General features: G+C 39.8%; 1 long non-coding RNA gene across 1 annotated transcript in view; it reads right to left on the minus strand.

Moving 5' to 3' along the window:
- Positions 1 to 10,851: 10,851 nt before the first annotated feature.
- The window catches only part of LOC103880295, a 40,473-nt gene continuing 34,490 nt past the window's right edge, over positions 10,852 to 16,834 (minus strand). The window contains exon 4 of the long non-coding RNA XR_641252.4: positions 10,852 to 16,380. This is a non-coding gene — a long non-coding RNA (uncharacterized LOC103880295). The remainder of the gene's footprint in view (positions 16,381 to 16,834) is intronic.

The raw sequence follows: 16,834 nt of genomic DNA on the forward strand, positions 1-16,834 counted from the left end.
GAAAATTTATTACTTCTCCTCTCCTTCCTCCCTCCCTCCCTCCCTCCCTCCCTCCCTCCCTTCCTTCCTTCCTTCCTTCCTTCCTTCCTTCCTTCCTTTCTTGATATGGAGTCTTGCTCTGTCGCCCAGGCTGGAGTGCAGTGGCATGATCTCTGCTCATTGCAACCTCCACCTCCCAGGTTCAAGCCATTCTCCTGCCTCAGCCTCCTGAGCAGCTGGGACTACAGGCACCCGCCACCATGCCCAGCTAATTTTTTGTATTTTTAATAGAGTTGAGATTTCACTGTGTTAGCCAGGATGATTTTGATCTTCTAACCTCGTGACCCACCAGCCTTGGCCTCCCAAATTGCTGGGATTATAGGAGTCAGCTACCGTGCCTGGCCCATGATTTTCTTTAGAAGCCATATGGGCCATGGACAATCTATAAAAGTATGTTTTTATTTTATGTTCGCTTTAACTTTTATTTTAGGTTCAGGGATACATGTGCAGGTTTATTGTATAGGTAAATCTGTGAATTGGGGGTTTGTTGTATAGATTATTTCATCACCCAGGTACTAAGCTGAGTACTCATTAGTTATTTTTCCTGCTCATCTCCTTCCTTCCACCCTCCATGCTCCGATAGGCCCCAGAGTGTGTTGTTCCCTTCTATGTGTTCATGTGTTCTGATCATTTAGCTCCCACTTTTAGGTGTGACCATGCGGTATTTCTTTTTCTGTTTCTGTGTTAGTTTGCTAAGGATAATGGCTTCCAGCTCTATCCATGTCCTGGCAAAGGACAGGATGTAGTTTGTTCTTTTTTGATGGCTGCATACTATTCCACGGTGTATATGTACCAATTTTCTTTATTCAGTCTACTGCAAAGGGCATGAACAGACACTTTTCAAAAGAAGGTATGTATGCAGCCAACAAACATATGAAAAAAAAAAGAAGCTCATGATAGGTGGATCACAAGAAAATGTAAATAAAAACCACAATGAGGTTGGGCACGGTGGCTCACGCCTGTAATCCCAGCACTTTGGGAGGCTGAGGTCAGGAGTTTGAGACTAGCCTAAACTAGTCTAGTTTAGGCTAAAAATATGAAAAGTAGCAGAGCATAGTGGCAGTGCCTGTAATGCCAGCTACTTCGCAGGCTGAGGCAGGAGAGTTGCTTGAACCCAGGAGGCAGAGGTTGCAGTGAGACAAGATCGCACCACTGCACCACTGCACTCCAGCCTGGGCAACAGAGCAAGACTCTGTCTCAAAACAGACACACACAGACACACACACACACAGACACACACACACACACACACACACACACAGAGTGAGATACCATCTCACACCAGTCAGAACGGCTATTACTAAAAAGTCAAGAAATAACAGATGGCTGGCAAGATTGGAAAGAAAAAGAAACGCTGAGACACTGTTGGTGGGGGTGTAAATTTGTTCAATAATTGTGGAAAGAAGCGTGGCAATTCCCAAAGAGCTGTAAAAAGTATTTTTCATCTACTTTGTCCTAAAACAGAATCCAGGGGTTAACCCCTGAATGGAACATGTTTCTCTTTCTGAAACCATTCTATAATCAAGCTAACTGACTAGACTTTTATGTTTGGTTGTTCTTCTTCAGAAGGAATATGGGCAATCATTATTAGTTTCATAGAATTCAGAGTTCAAGGAAGTTAGAGTTGCAGACTCTAAGTGATACTCTTGACGGGTCACGGAGACTTGGGCCTTCTACAAAGTGAGATTAAAGTTTGGGGATGCAAGTACTGGAAATTGAGATTACAGAATAAAAACATTCTATTTCTTGTGGAGAAACAATTTAATGCAACGCCTAATTCATCTTACCTGCTCAAGGCTTGTTCAGTATTTTTCTTATTTTCACTCAAGCACTGAAAAGAAACAGCATTAACCGCAAATTCAGGGACATTGTCAATAAACGTTGGAATCCACACTGCCTATAGGAAGTGCTAACAGGAAGGGTAATACATTCTGAAAACCAGGGAGGGCGGTTTGTGCACAGAGGCTGCACATCTGCAGTTTTCTTGCTGATATTCTGAGTAGTGTTCCGGAAAGTCACCCTTGACAGGGCTTTAATTCAAGGCTATCACGCTCTCCTTGTTTGGTTTTGTATCTTGGAATTCAACAATGGCACTCAGCTAACATGAAAAAAAACCTGATACGGATATTTTGTAAATATTTTTAGAGGCTAAAGAAATCCACCACTGAAAAAAGGAGGACAGGGGGATGTTTAAACAAAAATACTAAATTCAACATCACACAAATCATATCCAGTGGCTTAGGCCAATAAATGAGTTAATGAAGGGTTTCTTCCCTTTCTATCTCCCTCTCTTTCTTTCTCTTGATCTCTGTCTTCCCCTCTCTACTCCTCCTGCCTTCTCTCCCTTCCTCCCTCCTTCTCTTTCTCTCTATGTTTCTCTCTCTCTCTTTCCCTTTCCAATCTCTATATCTGTGTGTTTCCAATCCCTATCTCTCTGTGTTCTTTATTTTTCTCTCTCGTCTCCTAAATTAAATGATCTTCATGATCAGTGAAATTACAGTAAGCTTTTATATGAAAGAGCTTGATTCTTACAATCTTGTTAGTTTGAAAACCAGGCAAAGGCCGGGTGCGGTGGCTCATACTTGTAATCCCAACACTTTGGGAGGCCGAGGTGGGTGGATCACTTGGGTTCAGGAGTTCGAGACCAGCCAGGCCAACATAGTGAAACCCCGTCTCTACTAAAAATACAGAAATTAGCCAGGCATGGTGACAGGTGCCTGCAATACCAGTTACTTGGGGGACTGCGGCAGGAGAATTGCTTGAGCCCAGGAGATGGAGGTTGTGGTGAGCTCAGCTAACGCCACTGCACTCAGACTTAAGTGACAGAGTGAGACTTGGAAAAAAAAAAGAAAGAAAGAAAGAAAGAAAAGAAAAGAAAACAAGGCAAGATTTTGACCAGCTAGTATAAGAAGTTATCCTTTGCAGAATACAAGTTGTTCTATAATTTTCAGAGTTTTGAGGACTTGGATACCTGTTTTTTAAGCAGCCATCTTTCCTTGACAGAAAGATCTCAAGATATCAAGAAATTTTAAAACTGCCTGGTTTATTTTCACATTTAGTCTCGAATCTCTCCAATGACAGCTTTTCCAAAGCATTAAGACTTTTCCTTGAATACTTGTTCTTGCAGAGAACTCATTTCTCTAAAAACCTCAACCATATCTACAAAGGGCCCTAGCTCCTCTTAGCATATCCTTCTATAACTTGACCATGTTGGTTTTATTTTCTAAGTGGAGTATTTAGAATCAAAGTAACACCCAAATTGGTTAAGTCTAAGAATAAAACCCTAGAAGGGGTAAATGGGCAAATAAAATGAAGAAATCCAAATGGCTAATAAGCATATATCAAAGAGGTCACTCTCACTAAGAAAGGTATATACACTAAACAAATACGATTAAAAAGGAGCAAAAAGTCTGAATAGACCTCTCTCAAAAGAAGACATACAAAGGGCCAATAGGTATAGGAAAAAACTGTCAACACCACAAATCATCAGAAAAATGCAAATCAAAACCACAATGAGATATGCTCTCACCCCAGTTAAAATGGTGTTTATGAAGTGCATGGGCAATAACAGATGCTGAGGAGGATGCAGAGAAAGAGGAAGCCTTGTACGCTATTGGTGGGAATGCAAATCATTAGCGCCTCTATAAAAATCAGCACAGAGTTCCTCAGAAAACTAAAAATAGAACTGCCACATGAATCAGCAATCCTACCACTGGGCATATACTCAAAAGAAAGGAAATCAGTATATCGAAGAGCTGTCTGCACGCCCATGTGTTTTGCAGCACTGTTCACAAGAGCCAAGATGTGGAAGCCACCTGAGTGTCCATCAACAGATGACTGGATAAAGAAAAGCTGGTACATACACAATAGAATATTAATCAGCCATATAACAGAATTAAATCCTGTCGTTGACAACAACATGGATGGAACTGGAATATGGGAAGTGAAAGTGAAATAAACCAGGCACAGAAAGACAAATACTGCATGTTCTCACTCATATGTGGGAGCTAAAAAAAAAAAAAAAATTGAACTCACAGAGATAAGAGAGTAGAAGGATGGTTACCAGAAGTTGAGAATGGTAGTAGGGAGGGGGAAATAAACAGAGGATGGTTAATGGATGTGAAAATACAGCTAGATAGATGGAATATGATCTAGTATTTGGTAGCACAATAGGGTGACTATAGTTAACAATGATTTATTGTATATTTCAAAGTAACTAAAAGAGTGGAATTTTAATGTTCCTAATACAAAGAAATGATAAATGCTTGAGGCAACGAATATCCCAATTACCCTGATTTGATCATTACACATTGTATGCTTATGTCCAAATTTCACATGTGCCCATAAATATTTACAACTATCATATATCCATAATAATTAAAAATTACTTTTTTTAAAAGAAAAATGAGATGTAGCTTCCTACGATTCATGTAGATATAAAAAAAACTGATAAACTGATAGTAGTGCTAGCTGGGTCTGAGAACAAGGCACTTACATATACAGTAACTCTAGGAGAAAGTGTATTTTAAAAATTTTAGAAGAGAAACATACTCTTTGTGTATCATTTATACTTGCAGAAATAGGACTTAAGCATGCAAAAATGTTTAGCTACTGAACAGTTTAGTTGGGTTTCCTTTGAAGTAACGAAAATGGCAAATATTGACATCACTTATGATTTATCTGTACGCTAAATACTAGTCCTTCATTAGGATGGTGATTACTGAATAATTACTAACATAGAAATGCATTAATGATGTTAAAAGTTAATGATTGTTAATCCTGAAAAGCAGATTAAAACAGCTATGCTAGAAAAAGTGTGTTAAAACACATTCGGGGACAATTGAGTAAGTTTCAACACTGACTCGATACTGGATGATATTAAGAAATTACTGTTACTTTTTAGGTGCAATTATAATATTGTAGTGGTTTACTTTCTAGGTGCAATTATAATATTGTAGTGATTTTATTTAAAACGCTATGCTAAGGGCTGCTGATTAAACAGGTGTATGGGCCATAGGTATGTGTTGGCTCTTCCTCTGGAAATGCCATTCAAGTGAGATGGAGGCAATAAAGTAAATAAAAACCTGTAGAAATAAAGGCATTGGAGGAGACCTATATGAATGAAGGATCCTAACATTTTCTTGAAGTTAGACAGTGAATGGAAAAGTAGTCCTGCCTATCAGAGTGAGAGGGAGAAGATAAAATTAGATACCAAAAAAGAGGCGTATTAATGAGAAATGAATTGAAGCCTTCTGCCAAACCCAGGAAATCCAGAAAATCAGAGGCCACAGGAACAGCAGTGAGGGAGAGAGGGAGAAAAAACACTGAAAATGTGGATTAGTTATAAGCTTTGATAGGAGCAGTCAAACACCACATAGATAGGTGGTCATACACACTCCTTCAAGGAGTCAGAAGACTTCATATCTATTTCTGGATTATGTTTGATTAAAATGAAACTGATCTTTGCAATCTTTCGAAGCGCTTGTTATCAACGTTACGGTCAGTTCACAACAAGAATTTGGGAGGTTTCACGTTTCTCCCCTAAGCTCTAGAAGAGGTTAAATAGTATAGGAGTAGTCTGATCCTTTACCTTTTGGTAAAACTCCCTTTCAAAAACATCTGAGTCCAGCACTTTTCTGAAGAGGTTTTTTCCAGTTATTATTGAACAACATTCATTAGTAGTTAATATACTTAGATTTTCTTTCACTCCCAGAATGAGTTTTGGTAATTTAACATATTTTAAGGCCAGACAACCATGATCGGCACCTACAGTATTACTTCTGCTTCAGAGCTCTCTTCACCTTGCCTTGTTGACAAATAGCTTCCTACAAATATGGCATGCATGTGTGTGCATAGGCGTGTGTGGGTTTATGCATGTGTGCTTTATTTGGTCTCCGCTGACCACTTATCTATTAGGCTAAGTAGAAAGAAGAGGCACTAGTTATTCTCTATACACTGTTTCTGATACTGAAAAAGATTAATAGATGATTCTTTTCTTCAGGTTGTAACTCTGATTTTGGAAAACTTTCTGCACATAGTAACTATTGTTCTCTTCCTTTTTCCGATGAATTTCACCGCATTTGGAAGTTATGTGTGTGTGTGTGTGTGTGTGTGTGTGTGTGTATTTTGAGCTACAAGTTTTTCTTAGTGTCTTCAAAAATGAAGTATGCATTTAAATTTCTCTTTCTGTTGTTTTGAAATGATAGCTGAAGGAAGAATGAAGTAAAACATGTTTACTATTATAAAACTGAAAGTCTGGAGTTTTTAAAAAAAAACTTGTCTTCCTTGCTAATTTCTCCATGAGCTCAATGGTAATATCGATTTTGTTCAACCCTATATCCTAGGCATATGACTCACCATAGGGGTTGAATAAATACTTGTTGATTGAATGCAAGGATGAGTTAATAAAACATAATCTAATTTTGAGGAAGAAATAATCTAGGATGGATTGAGGAAGCTACGCACACTTAGGTTGATACTGGTGAGCTCTGGATGGGATGGTCTGCGTTTTTCTCATTAGTTTCCGCCTTAGGCTACAATAAACATGTTTCCTTTGTAATAAGAGGAAAATACTTTAATAAAACATAATTTGAAAAGACATTTTAACAAATGTTCATTTTAAAATACAAGGACCATTTGTACTGGATCTGCTCAATGGTCTATATTCCAGTACCCTGTTGCTTTAAGTGAATAAGCTTGCACTTGCTGAATCAAGCCTGCTATTTTGGACTCACAAAATGATGTTCATGATCATTTCAGAGGAAGGGTAGCTCCCCTCTCAGACCTCCGCTGCAGTTTTACCCATCTCATGTCTCTTTCATAAGGGTGAATCAAATGTCATCTCATAGTTGGAAAAAAAATGTTTGGGGCAAGGCCACCTAAAGAAAATAGCCAGTGCCTTAATGATTTTCTTCTTTTCAAAGATGATTTGTTGGTTTCAGAGAATTTCAGGGAGGGCCATCGCTGTGCTCAGCTTCAATACTTTGCTTAAATATCATTTTCAAAACATGAGAGCACGAATGTCTTTGGTATGCCAACATCCTTCCTCACTTCCCTTTCTCCAGATAGTCCGGCCTTTTTTCTGTTTTGTAAATGCATCATGTTCATCCCAACCATCGTTTCTGTGCCAGTCATTGCTTAAATGTGGTTCTTGCTGGGTTATCTTTTTTCTAAGGTCTCTTCTCAAGGGATAGTTTCTTGGAGAGGCTCTCCTTTGCCTCTCAGACTCCTGTGGGCAGTTGGCCATGCTCTGCCACATGGTTCTATTTAATTGTCTCATTTCTATCAGACAGTCTCTTGCCTTTTTAACTTATGAATTTACTTTTCTTCCCCCATTAGGAATGTAGACTTTCTGAGATCCTTATCTGCCTGGTTTCCTGTGTTATTCCCAACATATCTAAAAACTTTTTTTTTTTTTTTTTTTGGACAGAGTCTTGTTCTGTTGCCCAGACTGGAGTGCTGTAGTGCGATCTCAGCTCACTGCAACCTCCGCCTTCCAGGTTCAAGCAATTCTTGTGCCTCAGCCTCCCGAGTAATGGGGACTACAGGTAAGCGCCACCACGCCTGGCTAATTTTTGTATTTTTAGTAGAGACAAGGTTTTGTCATTTTGGCCAGGCTGGTCTTGAACTCCTGACCTCAGGTGAACCTCCTGCCTTGGCCTCCCCAAGTGCTGGGATTACAGGTGTGAGCCACCGTGCCTGGCAAGAATTCATGTTTTAACATACTGAAAGCTCCATATGTATTTGTGCATAAAAGAAAAGGAAGAAGGAAAGGAAAAGAAAATCAAGAGAGAGGCAGGGAGGGAGGGAGGGAGGAGGAATGGAGAAACGACAGAAGGAGGAGATAAATTCAACATATCATCTCTTAGCTTCAAATCTTAATTCCAAAATGAATCAAAATACCCTGAAAAATACAGAGCCATTTTCCAACATCTTCTTTCTTTAGAAGACAGTTGAAACTCTAAATAACAATTTTCTTCTTACATACATATTGTCAATTAACATAAATATGTAGTATTAAACTAAATGTGAATATGATGACTCACACTTAGTATTTCTTTGTTCACATATCACTGATAGAAACTCCATTAGATGATCAAAGAAGAAAGGCACAGAGCTACTAAGACCTTGACGTTTGTGGAATCCTTGGCTTGTGAAAGTTACAAATTTTTTCCTTTCAACTTGAAACATGAGAGAAAGAGAAAGTACTATCAATATTTTTAGTCTGTAAGAATCACATGGATACACACACAACAATGTGAATATAATTAACACGAATGAACTGTATACTTAAAAATGGCTAAGATAGCAAAAAAAAAAAAAAAAAAAAAGGAGCTAGCTACTCTCATACCTCCTTATCCCTGCCTTACCACGGTAATTCCTGAAGAATTTGTCAAGATAGAGTCTCCATTAGCTCAAGGCTCTTCCCCGTTGGGAAGAGCAATGTATTAGTCTGTTTTCATGCTGCTGACAAAGACATACCTGGGACTGGGTAATGTGTAAGAAAAAAAGGTTTAATAAACTCACAGTTCACGTGGCTGGGGAGGCCTCACCACCATGGTGGAAGGCAAAAGACACGTCTTACATGGTCGCAGTCAAGAAAGAATGAGAGCCAAGAGAAAGGAGAAACCCCTTATAAAATCATCAGATCTTGGGAGACTTATTCACTACCACGAGACAGTATGGGGGAAACTGCACCCGTGATTCAATGATCTCCAACCAAGTCCCTCCCAGAACATGTGGGAATTATGGGAGTTACAATTCAAGATGAAATTTGGGTGGGGACATGGCCAAACCATATCAAGCAGAGTCCCAGGTGACCCTAATGGACCTTTGGCATGGGCAAGAAATAACCTTTGTTATTTTAAATCACAAAGATTGCTTTGTTGTTTCTGCAGCAAAGCCTAACCCATCCTTACCAACACAAGGCTGTCACTTGGAAATGAGGGAGTGGGGAAAAAAGGGGAGAGTAAGTAATCAGACAGACTTGAGTGTGTTTCTAGGATTAAAGGAAAAAGCCAGGAAAAGAGAGGAGCTGGGGAAGTGAGGGAGGGTGTATTTAGTTATTCATGGCCCTGGGAGAAGCCAAGGGCTATGTTACCCCTGTATACACTGGTGTGACACAGGCCAGACACACTGGGTATGTGGCCTGCATGACTAACAATGAGACATTCATGACAGTCATCATCATTTCTGCCCTGTGGAATCAGTTCTGGGGAAAAATAAATACCTGGCTGTCAAATATTGGTCTTAGATGACTTAGCATAGGCATTCCTCAGCAAGTAGAGGATAGGAAGAAACATCTTAGCCCCTCAGTTTCCTCATGTATAAAATGGTGATAACGATAGAATTTACCTTACAAAGTTGTTGCAGGAATTAAATGAGTTACCATATGTAAAGCACTGAGAACAGTGCCTGGCGTAGAGTGAGTTCTACTTAACTGTGATCTCACAAACCCTTCAGGTTTTACGAAGGAGCTTTAAATATGGTGATGGAGTCTGCCAATGGCTTCTTTATGTAATCATTTAAACAACAAGGAAGAGTTGCAAGGAACTGCAAAGTCTGGCTGTATGAGGAAGCAAACAGGCAGAATGAACAATGAATATATTTAACATCTCTAGCAGCTTCGAAGCTAGCGTTCTTCAATACAAATCAACCTCCGTTTATTTTTTAAAAAATAATTATATGGATAAATTATCATGAATCTGATATTAGCTAAGTTTAAATTCATGAGAAGTTATTGTACCTGCTTGCTGACACTGTAAGGAAAGCAGGAAAGAAATAAAAGGAAAAGAGGAAAAGTAAGAGACAGAGAAAGTGAAAGAGAAACAAGGATAAGAGAAAGAAGATTGGTGAGAGGCAGGGAGCTAGAAAAAATATCCTGGAAAAAGCAAGGTTTATTGACTAGTTGACAAAACAGACTAAAAAATCAATAGTGTTTTCTCTGACACTTTAGATAACTTCCCAATAATGCTGGGCAGCTTGCTAAAGGAGAGGGGTCCCTATGGCTGACAGCTTTGCTCCAGAACAAGTTGAGTTTTCTTTATTTCTACATCTCCCTAGGTGGGAAGCAGTGCAGCCTGTCACTTTCCGAAAGGATAAAAGTGAACCTTCGTCACCATAAAGGGGACTTTGGAGCTGAGAGCAGGAGGTGGTGGAGCTATGGGTACTTTTTCTTTTTTCTTTTCTGTTTCTAGGGTCTCTGACAGTGACTGATCCTGTCTTCCCAGCAGCAGGAACCTGATAACACAGTAATACTTTTGAAGACCATTGCCAAAACCAGCCCCAAAGAGAAAGAATTATCTGACAGCATTTTCTCATACTTCACTGTTGCTCGGATAACTTTCGGTGAAGAAGAGGAATGAAGACCTTCAGTGTTGACTCATTAGTTTTATAATATCTTCAGTGAAAGATGTAGGACCAATGAGGTAGACATAAACGCTCATGCTTGTAGCTCTTATGCAACTACAAAAACCAAAACGATTTTACAAACTGAATGCACACAAGCTCTGATACCAACGAAATCCAAATTTGCTGCCTTAATTTAAAGTGAAAGATTTTTTTTTTTTTTTTTTGAGACGGAGTCTTGCTCTGTCGCCCAGGCTAGAGTGCAGTAGCCGGATCTCAGCTCACTGCAAGCTCCGCCTCCCGCGTTTACGCCATTCTCCTGCCTCAGACTCCCGAGTAGCTGGGACTACAGGCGCCCGCCACCTCGCCCGGCTAGTTTTTTGTATTTTTTAGTAGAGACGGGGTTTCACCGTGTTAGCCAGGATGGTCTCGATCTCCTGACCTCGTGATCCGCCCGTCTCGGCCTCCCAAAGTGCTGGGATTACAGGCTTGAGCCACCGCGCCCGGCCAAGATTTTTTTTTTTAAATGGCATAATTGGGTTCAATAGTAGAAAACTCATCTCAGGTATAGGCTTACACTTAGTCCCTTTTAGTGTTTTGTTTCAGGGACGGTAATATAGAAATGTCTACTCCCCAATAATTATATTGCATTGAGTGGCATTAATATATCCTGAGTTTTTACTTGTTAGTTTAGAATAATCAGGTCATAAGGCTCCCATACATAACCAAAATTCTGCTAATGAGTGAGGTCAGCTGATGAGGAGGCCACTTGATTTTCCATGAAGTTAACTAGTTCACTGAAAGATGAGGTTAGCCTTTGTCACTTTTTGGAATCTGAATTAAATGGACATATAATCATAGTTTGACTGGAGTCAGAAAAAGAAAACTTATTCTAAACTTATTGCTTGTGAACCATTACAAAGTTAACACATGCACACAAAGATGATATCTATGAAACACATCCACTCACAAGAGACTGTGATCTTAAAAATTCTGGTGCAACACATTTGCAGGTTGGCCTTCCTATACTATTTTTTTGCTTTGAGCACACATACTTCTTTCTATTCACCACAAAACCTTCATCTCTGCAATATACGGTAATGCAATTTTGGGCCAAACTCAAGTAGAAACACACACACAAAAGAACAGGCTCAGAAATTGTGTGGCAGTATCTGGTAATAAGGTGAATCCCAAAATGTTTTAATTTTATTAGGCTATCACCTAGATAGAAATAAAACACTTGTTGGAGAATCCTGAGATCTCAACAATATATCTGCAGACCCTAGAGGCATGGTGAACTTCAGTTTGAGAACAAATAATAAAAAAGACAGCCCTTCTCATAAGCCCAAGCTTCAGACTCCAGTATGACCTGAGCTTGGTAATGGTTCATCTCATGGGAAGCACCAGCTGACCTAGAGGGAAGGAAGAATATGCAGGGGGAGATCCTGATCTCCTAGGTTCCTCCTTTCAGGTCACCAAGGCTGGATGCAATTACTTGGCCATAAATCTTAGCAGGCATCCCCTTCCTTTCCACTATTACTAGTCCCCTACCTCAGGGATACTGAACTATCCTTTGTAATTTTCCCTAACCCCCCTGACTTTTTAAACTAGCCCCTTTTATAAACTCTCCTCAAATCATTCAATCTGAGTATGCACCCCTCCCTTACCAGGACTTTGATTAATAGAGGTGCTTACCTGGACAGCAAGACTAGAAGAACCTGTAGCCTCCAAGATAATAAGGTGATGGAATGCGCATGTGTGTGCACGCCGGCACACACACACACACACACTACACATATGTTTATTAGGGGAGTGGATGAGGAGAGAACTTACCTTTGTAATTAACTTGTGATGTGCTGCTCACTGAACCAGAGACTGGGTGTGAATTTTTGTTGGAAGCTTCTTCATCACATTTTTATTTAATTTTATTTTACTTTTTCAAAAAATATGGAGATGAGGTCTCACTGTGTTGCCCTGGCTGCTCTCAAACTCCTAGGCTCAACTGATCCTCCCTCCTCAGCCTCTCACACTGCTGGGATTACAGGCGTGAGCCACCATGCCCAGCCTCTTCATCACATTTGGAGGGAAAATACATTCTTCCCATTTCACAGATAAAGAAATGAAGGCTTAGAGAACGGAAGCATCTTGCCCAACGCATCAAAGCAGGCGTTTTCTTCCCTGTACCACTCAGTCCGTCAAGCTGCTTGCTGAATTTTAAAGAGGACCCAGTGCCCAATACTTTAACCTGATTTCAATTTTAGACCAATGCTCAAGGAGAGAAGACTAGAGCCCTAGGGACGCTCCTGTCTTCAGTGACTTGTATCAACCAATGAGATGTTTCAGAATGTATGTGCAAGGCTACAGGACTCTAAAAAGTAAGATACAAATTATATACTTTGGTGAAGTTTCAAATGGTGTGGTTGTTGACTGCTATATGGATGGCACAAAGATAGAAATGAACATGGGAAATCTTTGCTGAGGAGGAGAGAGTGGGTGCTCACAAAGATTTATCTATAGAAGAGAAGGAAGTAAGCAAATACTTTAAAAATAGAGAGATATTTAAATGAACTGTAGTACAGCCACTGAAGGGACATAGATGACCTGACTCTTGAATATTTTTTTCATTCATTTGTGATCTACAGAACACCAAATAGCCTGTAAGAATGATTTTCTTTTTCCTCTTACTATACCGAGTTGGTATTTGGTCCCATGGGAATAAACACTTAGAAAAACTCCTAAAATAAGGACTCTTATCTACCCGCAATGCTCATACACAAAACAGACACATTCTCTATTCCAAACTCTAGCTTATAGAAAAAAACCATGTGCTTTAAGTAAAATTAATTTCCATCATAAAAAAAGAAGTAATCAACAACCAGAGCTAAGTAACCAAGCTAGTGTAGTAAAGTGCTTTGCAATGGGAATTCTAGTATAGTAAAAGTGCTTTGCAATGGCAAATTCATGAGATACATTAATAAGTCTTACCTGAAAGTTCATTGACTTCTAAGTACTGCCAAGCCTCACTCACTTAAATATCGTGTAAATGGCAACCTTGATAGGGAAAGAATCGGAAGGCAAGTGGTGGAAGAAAAAAAGTGTTTGAGAAGTCAAAATAAAATACATAATTCTATGCATTGAAATCCAGGAACTTTTCTTCTGGAGGATCTTGATGACCCCCTATGCAATGTTGCAAACCTAATTTCAACAACTGATGTGGGAGCCAGTGTCCAAAGACAGTTCCCAATTGAGCCACATCTCCTGGTATTTCACCCTTGAGTTGTCTTCTTCCATATTTTGACCTAGAGAATAGGATGAAAGTGATGCAGCCTAGTCCACAAGAAGGCTTACTCCTACCAGCTGGATCTTTTGCGATGCACGCTATTGAACTACTCTTTCTCAGAACCCAGCGGTGAGAAACTCAGGACACAAGAAATCCATGCATAGGTGCGTTCATCATAATCCCGGCTAAGCCTGCTACTGACAACCAGCATCACTGTTAGCTGTGTGATGAGCAGCCCTGGAAGTCTAGTCCAGCTGAACCTTCTGGTAACTCCAGCCCCAGCTGCCATCTGATTGGAACCATGGGAGGCAGTTTAAGGGAATGCCTTCTAACCTAGACAACATACAGAACCGTGAGCTACATTAAAAAATTGTTTCAAACCAATGCATTTGAGTTTTGTTATGCAGTAATAGATACCTGAAAAACTTGGCTACCAAATTTCCAGCTCTGTAAGAGCAGTTAAGAAGACTAATTGAGGTAAGACCTGAAAGCAGTAGGAACTGGAAGTTAAATTCGAGGGAAGGAACGAAGATCATTAAAATCAAAAGAAATCCAAACACAGCAGTTGGAGACCATTTAGCAGGAAGAGAGGTGAGAAAACTGCCAAACCCAGCGCAAAGCTCCACCCCACAAACATTACTAAATTATATCACTTAAGAATCATGTATTCATGACAGCTTGAAGTTAGGAAGAAAGATTACATTCTCATTAGCATATTATTAGAGCACCCACGGAGGTAAGGAATCGTTATTTTGAAAAAAGGTTTTGATTGTCAAAAATTAAACTGTGACATTGTCCCAGAGTTTAAGGAGCAGGCTTTGATTTTCTGTAAATGTATTAATGAAGACCACTTCAATTCCCCAACAGTTTTACATTGGCAACCTATGCTTGCCTCATAACTCTTTCTGATGTCTGGATTTCCCAGTGCTGTTAGAGCCATGGAAACACATTCATTGATTCATTGATTCATTCAGGGAAGATGCATTGATATCTGCTCACCCTGAATTCCTTTTCTAGATGTCATCCACAGAAAGATGAATAAGACATGGTTCATGCCTCCGACACCATACCTTCCACTGGGGGAGGGATAAACGAGAGACCAGGACTAACATTTATTGAGCTCCAACTACCTGTGCCAGGCACTATACTAGTTGCTTTGACACCCTTTAGTAAATCCTAGCAATGCTATCTACTGGACCGTATTCATCCTATTTTCAGATGACAAAGCAGAGTTTCAGACTGGTATACAACTTCCGTGAAGACTCGAAATAAGTGAACTGGCTTGCAGCCCTCATCAGTAGCATCTCCCCAACCTCCAAACACTTTATATACACTTTATGGGGAACTGTAAGGTAGAATGCCATCATCAACTTCTTTTATGGGTTTTCATCATTTATAAGCTCTTTGTAATAATTTGAGGTCACAGCAGAGTCAGAGAAAAGCCTCCCCAGGATCATTTCTTCCGTATTCGAACCAGTTCTTTTTCTCTTTCATGCTACTCTTTAATTTGATGACTCCTGAGGCTTCCCCAGAGTGGTTTGTCATTTTTACAACAGCCATTTTTCTTTGACTTGAGAAAAAAATATATTAAATCAATGTTTGCATTTGTGCACATTTCTTAAAGTGCTCCCAAATACGTTTATTCCCAATGAACTTAAGATTTTAATTCATTTTATCCCATTGCTGCTGCATAAGGAGTCACATTTTTAAATATGTGATGACATATGGCTGTTCATTATTTATACATTCTGTAGCAGACTATAAATTTTACTTTGGACATATATCGAGGCACTGAAACCATTTTGGTTGCAAACACATAAATCATGGTTACAGTTATTAGTCTAAATGTAACACCACCCGGGTTCTAGATCAAAACCTTTAAAATCCATTGTAATTGATGTCTGCTGTATAACTTATGTCTGATTTTATTAAAGGTTCTCATTATTATTTATGTATTTGGAGCATTATACTCCTAGCTGTGCTACTCCATCCAGAGTAAATTATTTTGAGGTGTAGGATTGAGAGAGGATATAGGAATGTGTCAGGGTGCCAGTGTGGGGAGGGGAAGGCTTTCTGTGAAATGTTGAAAAAACAAAGAGTGGGAGAAGGAAAGGGTGTTGTATTTCAATGCAGTCTAACTAATTCATGCAATGATTTAGTTAATTTACCTCCCAAACGCCTTGTCCTCTGTACCAATTGACATTCATTTGAGACAAATAAAACAGCCGTGGAGTTGTGTCAGCTAAATTATAAATTAGCAAAAGGGTAACCGAGTGAGCCGGATTCCCAGGGCTGCCACTGGACTAGGCTTTTCAAAGACCAGAAACGCTTAGATTGATCCATACATCACAGCGCCGAGATGCCTCAGTGAAATGGGGACCGAGGATTGATGGCACTTCACAGACTCATTAGGAAGCCTCAGGTTGATGAGCCACTCGCCCAGCGTGACTGCAGAGTGCTGGCAGGCTGACCCAATGGGACAGACCATGTCAAAGCACCACGGAGGGTGAAGAGCAAAGGCAGCTTGCCACGGAGGAGAGAGAGCACCACACCAGGAGGCAGGAGGCCAGTGAAGAAGGAAGTGAGGAGACCGAATGGCAGGGACCTGAGCGTCAGAGCCTCATAAACCAGGGTTCCCATCTCTGCTGGTCTGTTACCAGCCTCGTGGCCCCCACAGGAACTTCTCTAGCCAGTCAGAGCCTTGCTTTCCTCATCTGTAACAAGGATACAATTATAAGGATTTGCTATAAAGTTTTTTTTTCTTAATTAATGGACTTTATTTTTAGAGCAATTTAAGTTTATTAAAAAATGGAGCAGAAAATACCAAATTCCCCTATACTCCTCTCTCCACAACACTGTTTCTCCTAACATCCTGTGTTTGTGTGGTGTATTTGATACAATTGAGGAAACAATATCGATATCTTATTATTAACTAAAGTCCACAGTTTGCATTAGGGTTTACTTTTATGTTGTACAGTTATACAGATTGTTACAAATCTATAACATCATGGATTGACCATTACCGTATTATACAGAATAGGTGCACTGCCCGAAAAATCCCCTATGGTCCATCCATTTATCCTTCCTTTCCTACTTCCAGAGCCCTGGAAACCACTGATCTTTTTACTGTCTCTGTAGTTTACCTTTGTTATAAAGTTTTGAGATAAT

Source organism: Papio anubis, chromosome 18 (genome assembly GCF_008728515.1).
Source record: "Papio anubis isolate 15944 chromosome 18, Panubis1.0, whole genome shotgun sequence".
NCBI lineage: Eukaryota > Metazoa > Chordata > Mammalia > Primates > Cercopithecidae > Papio > Papio anubis.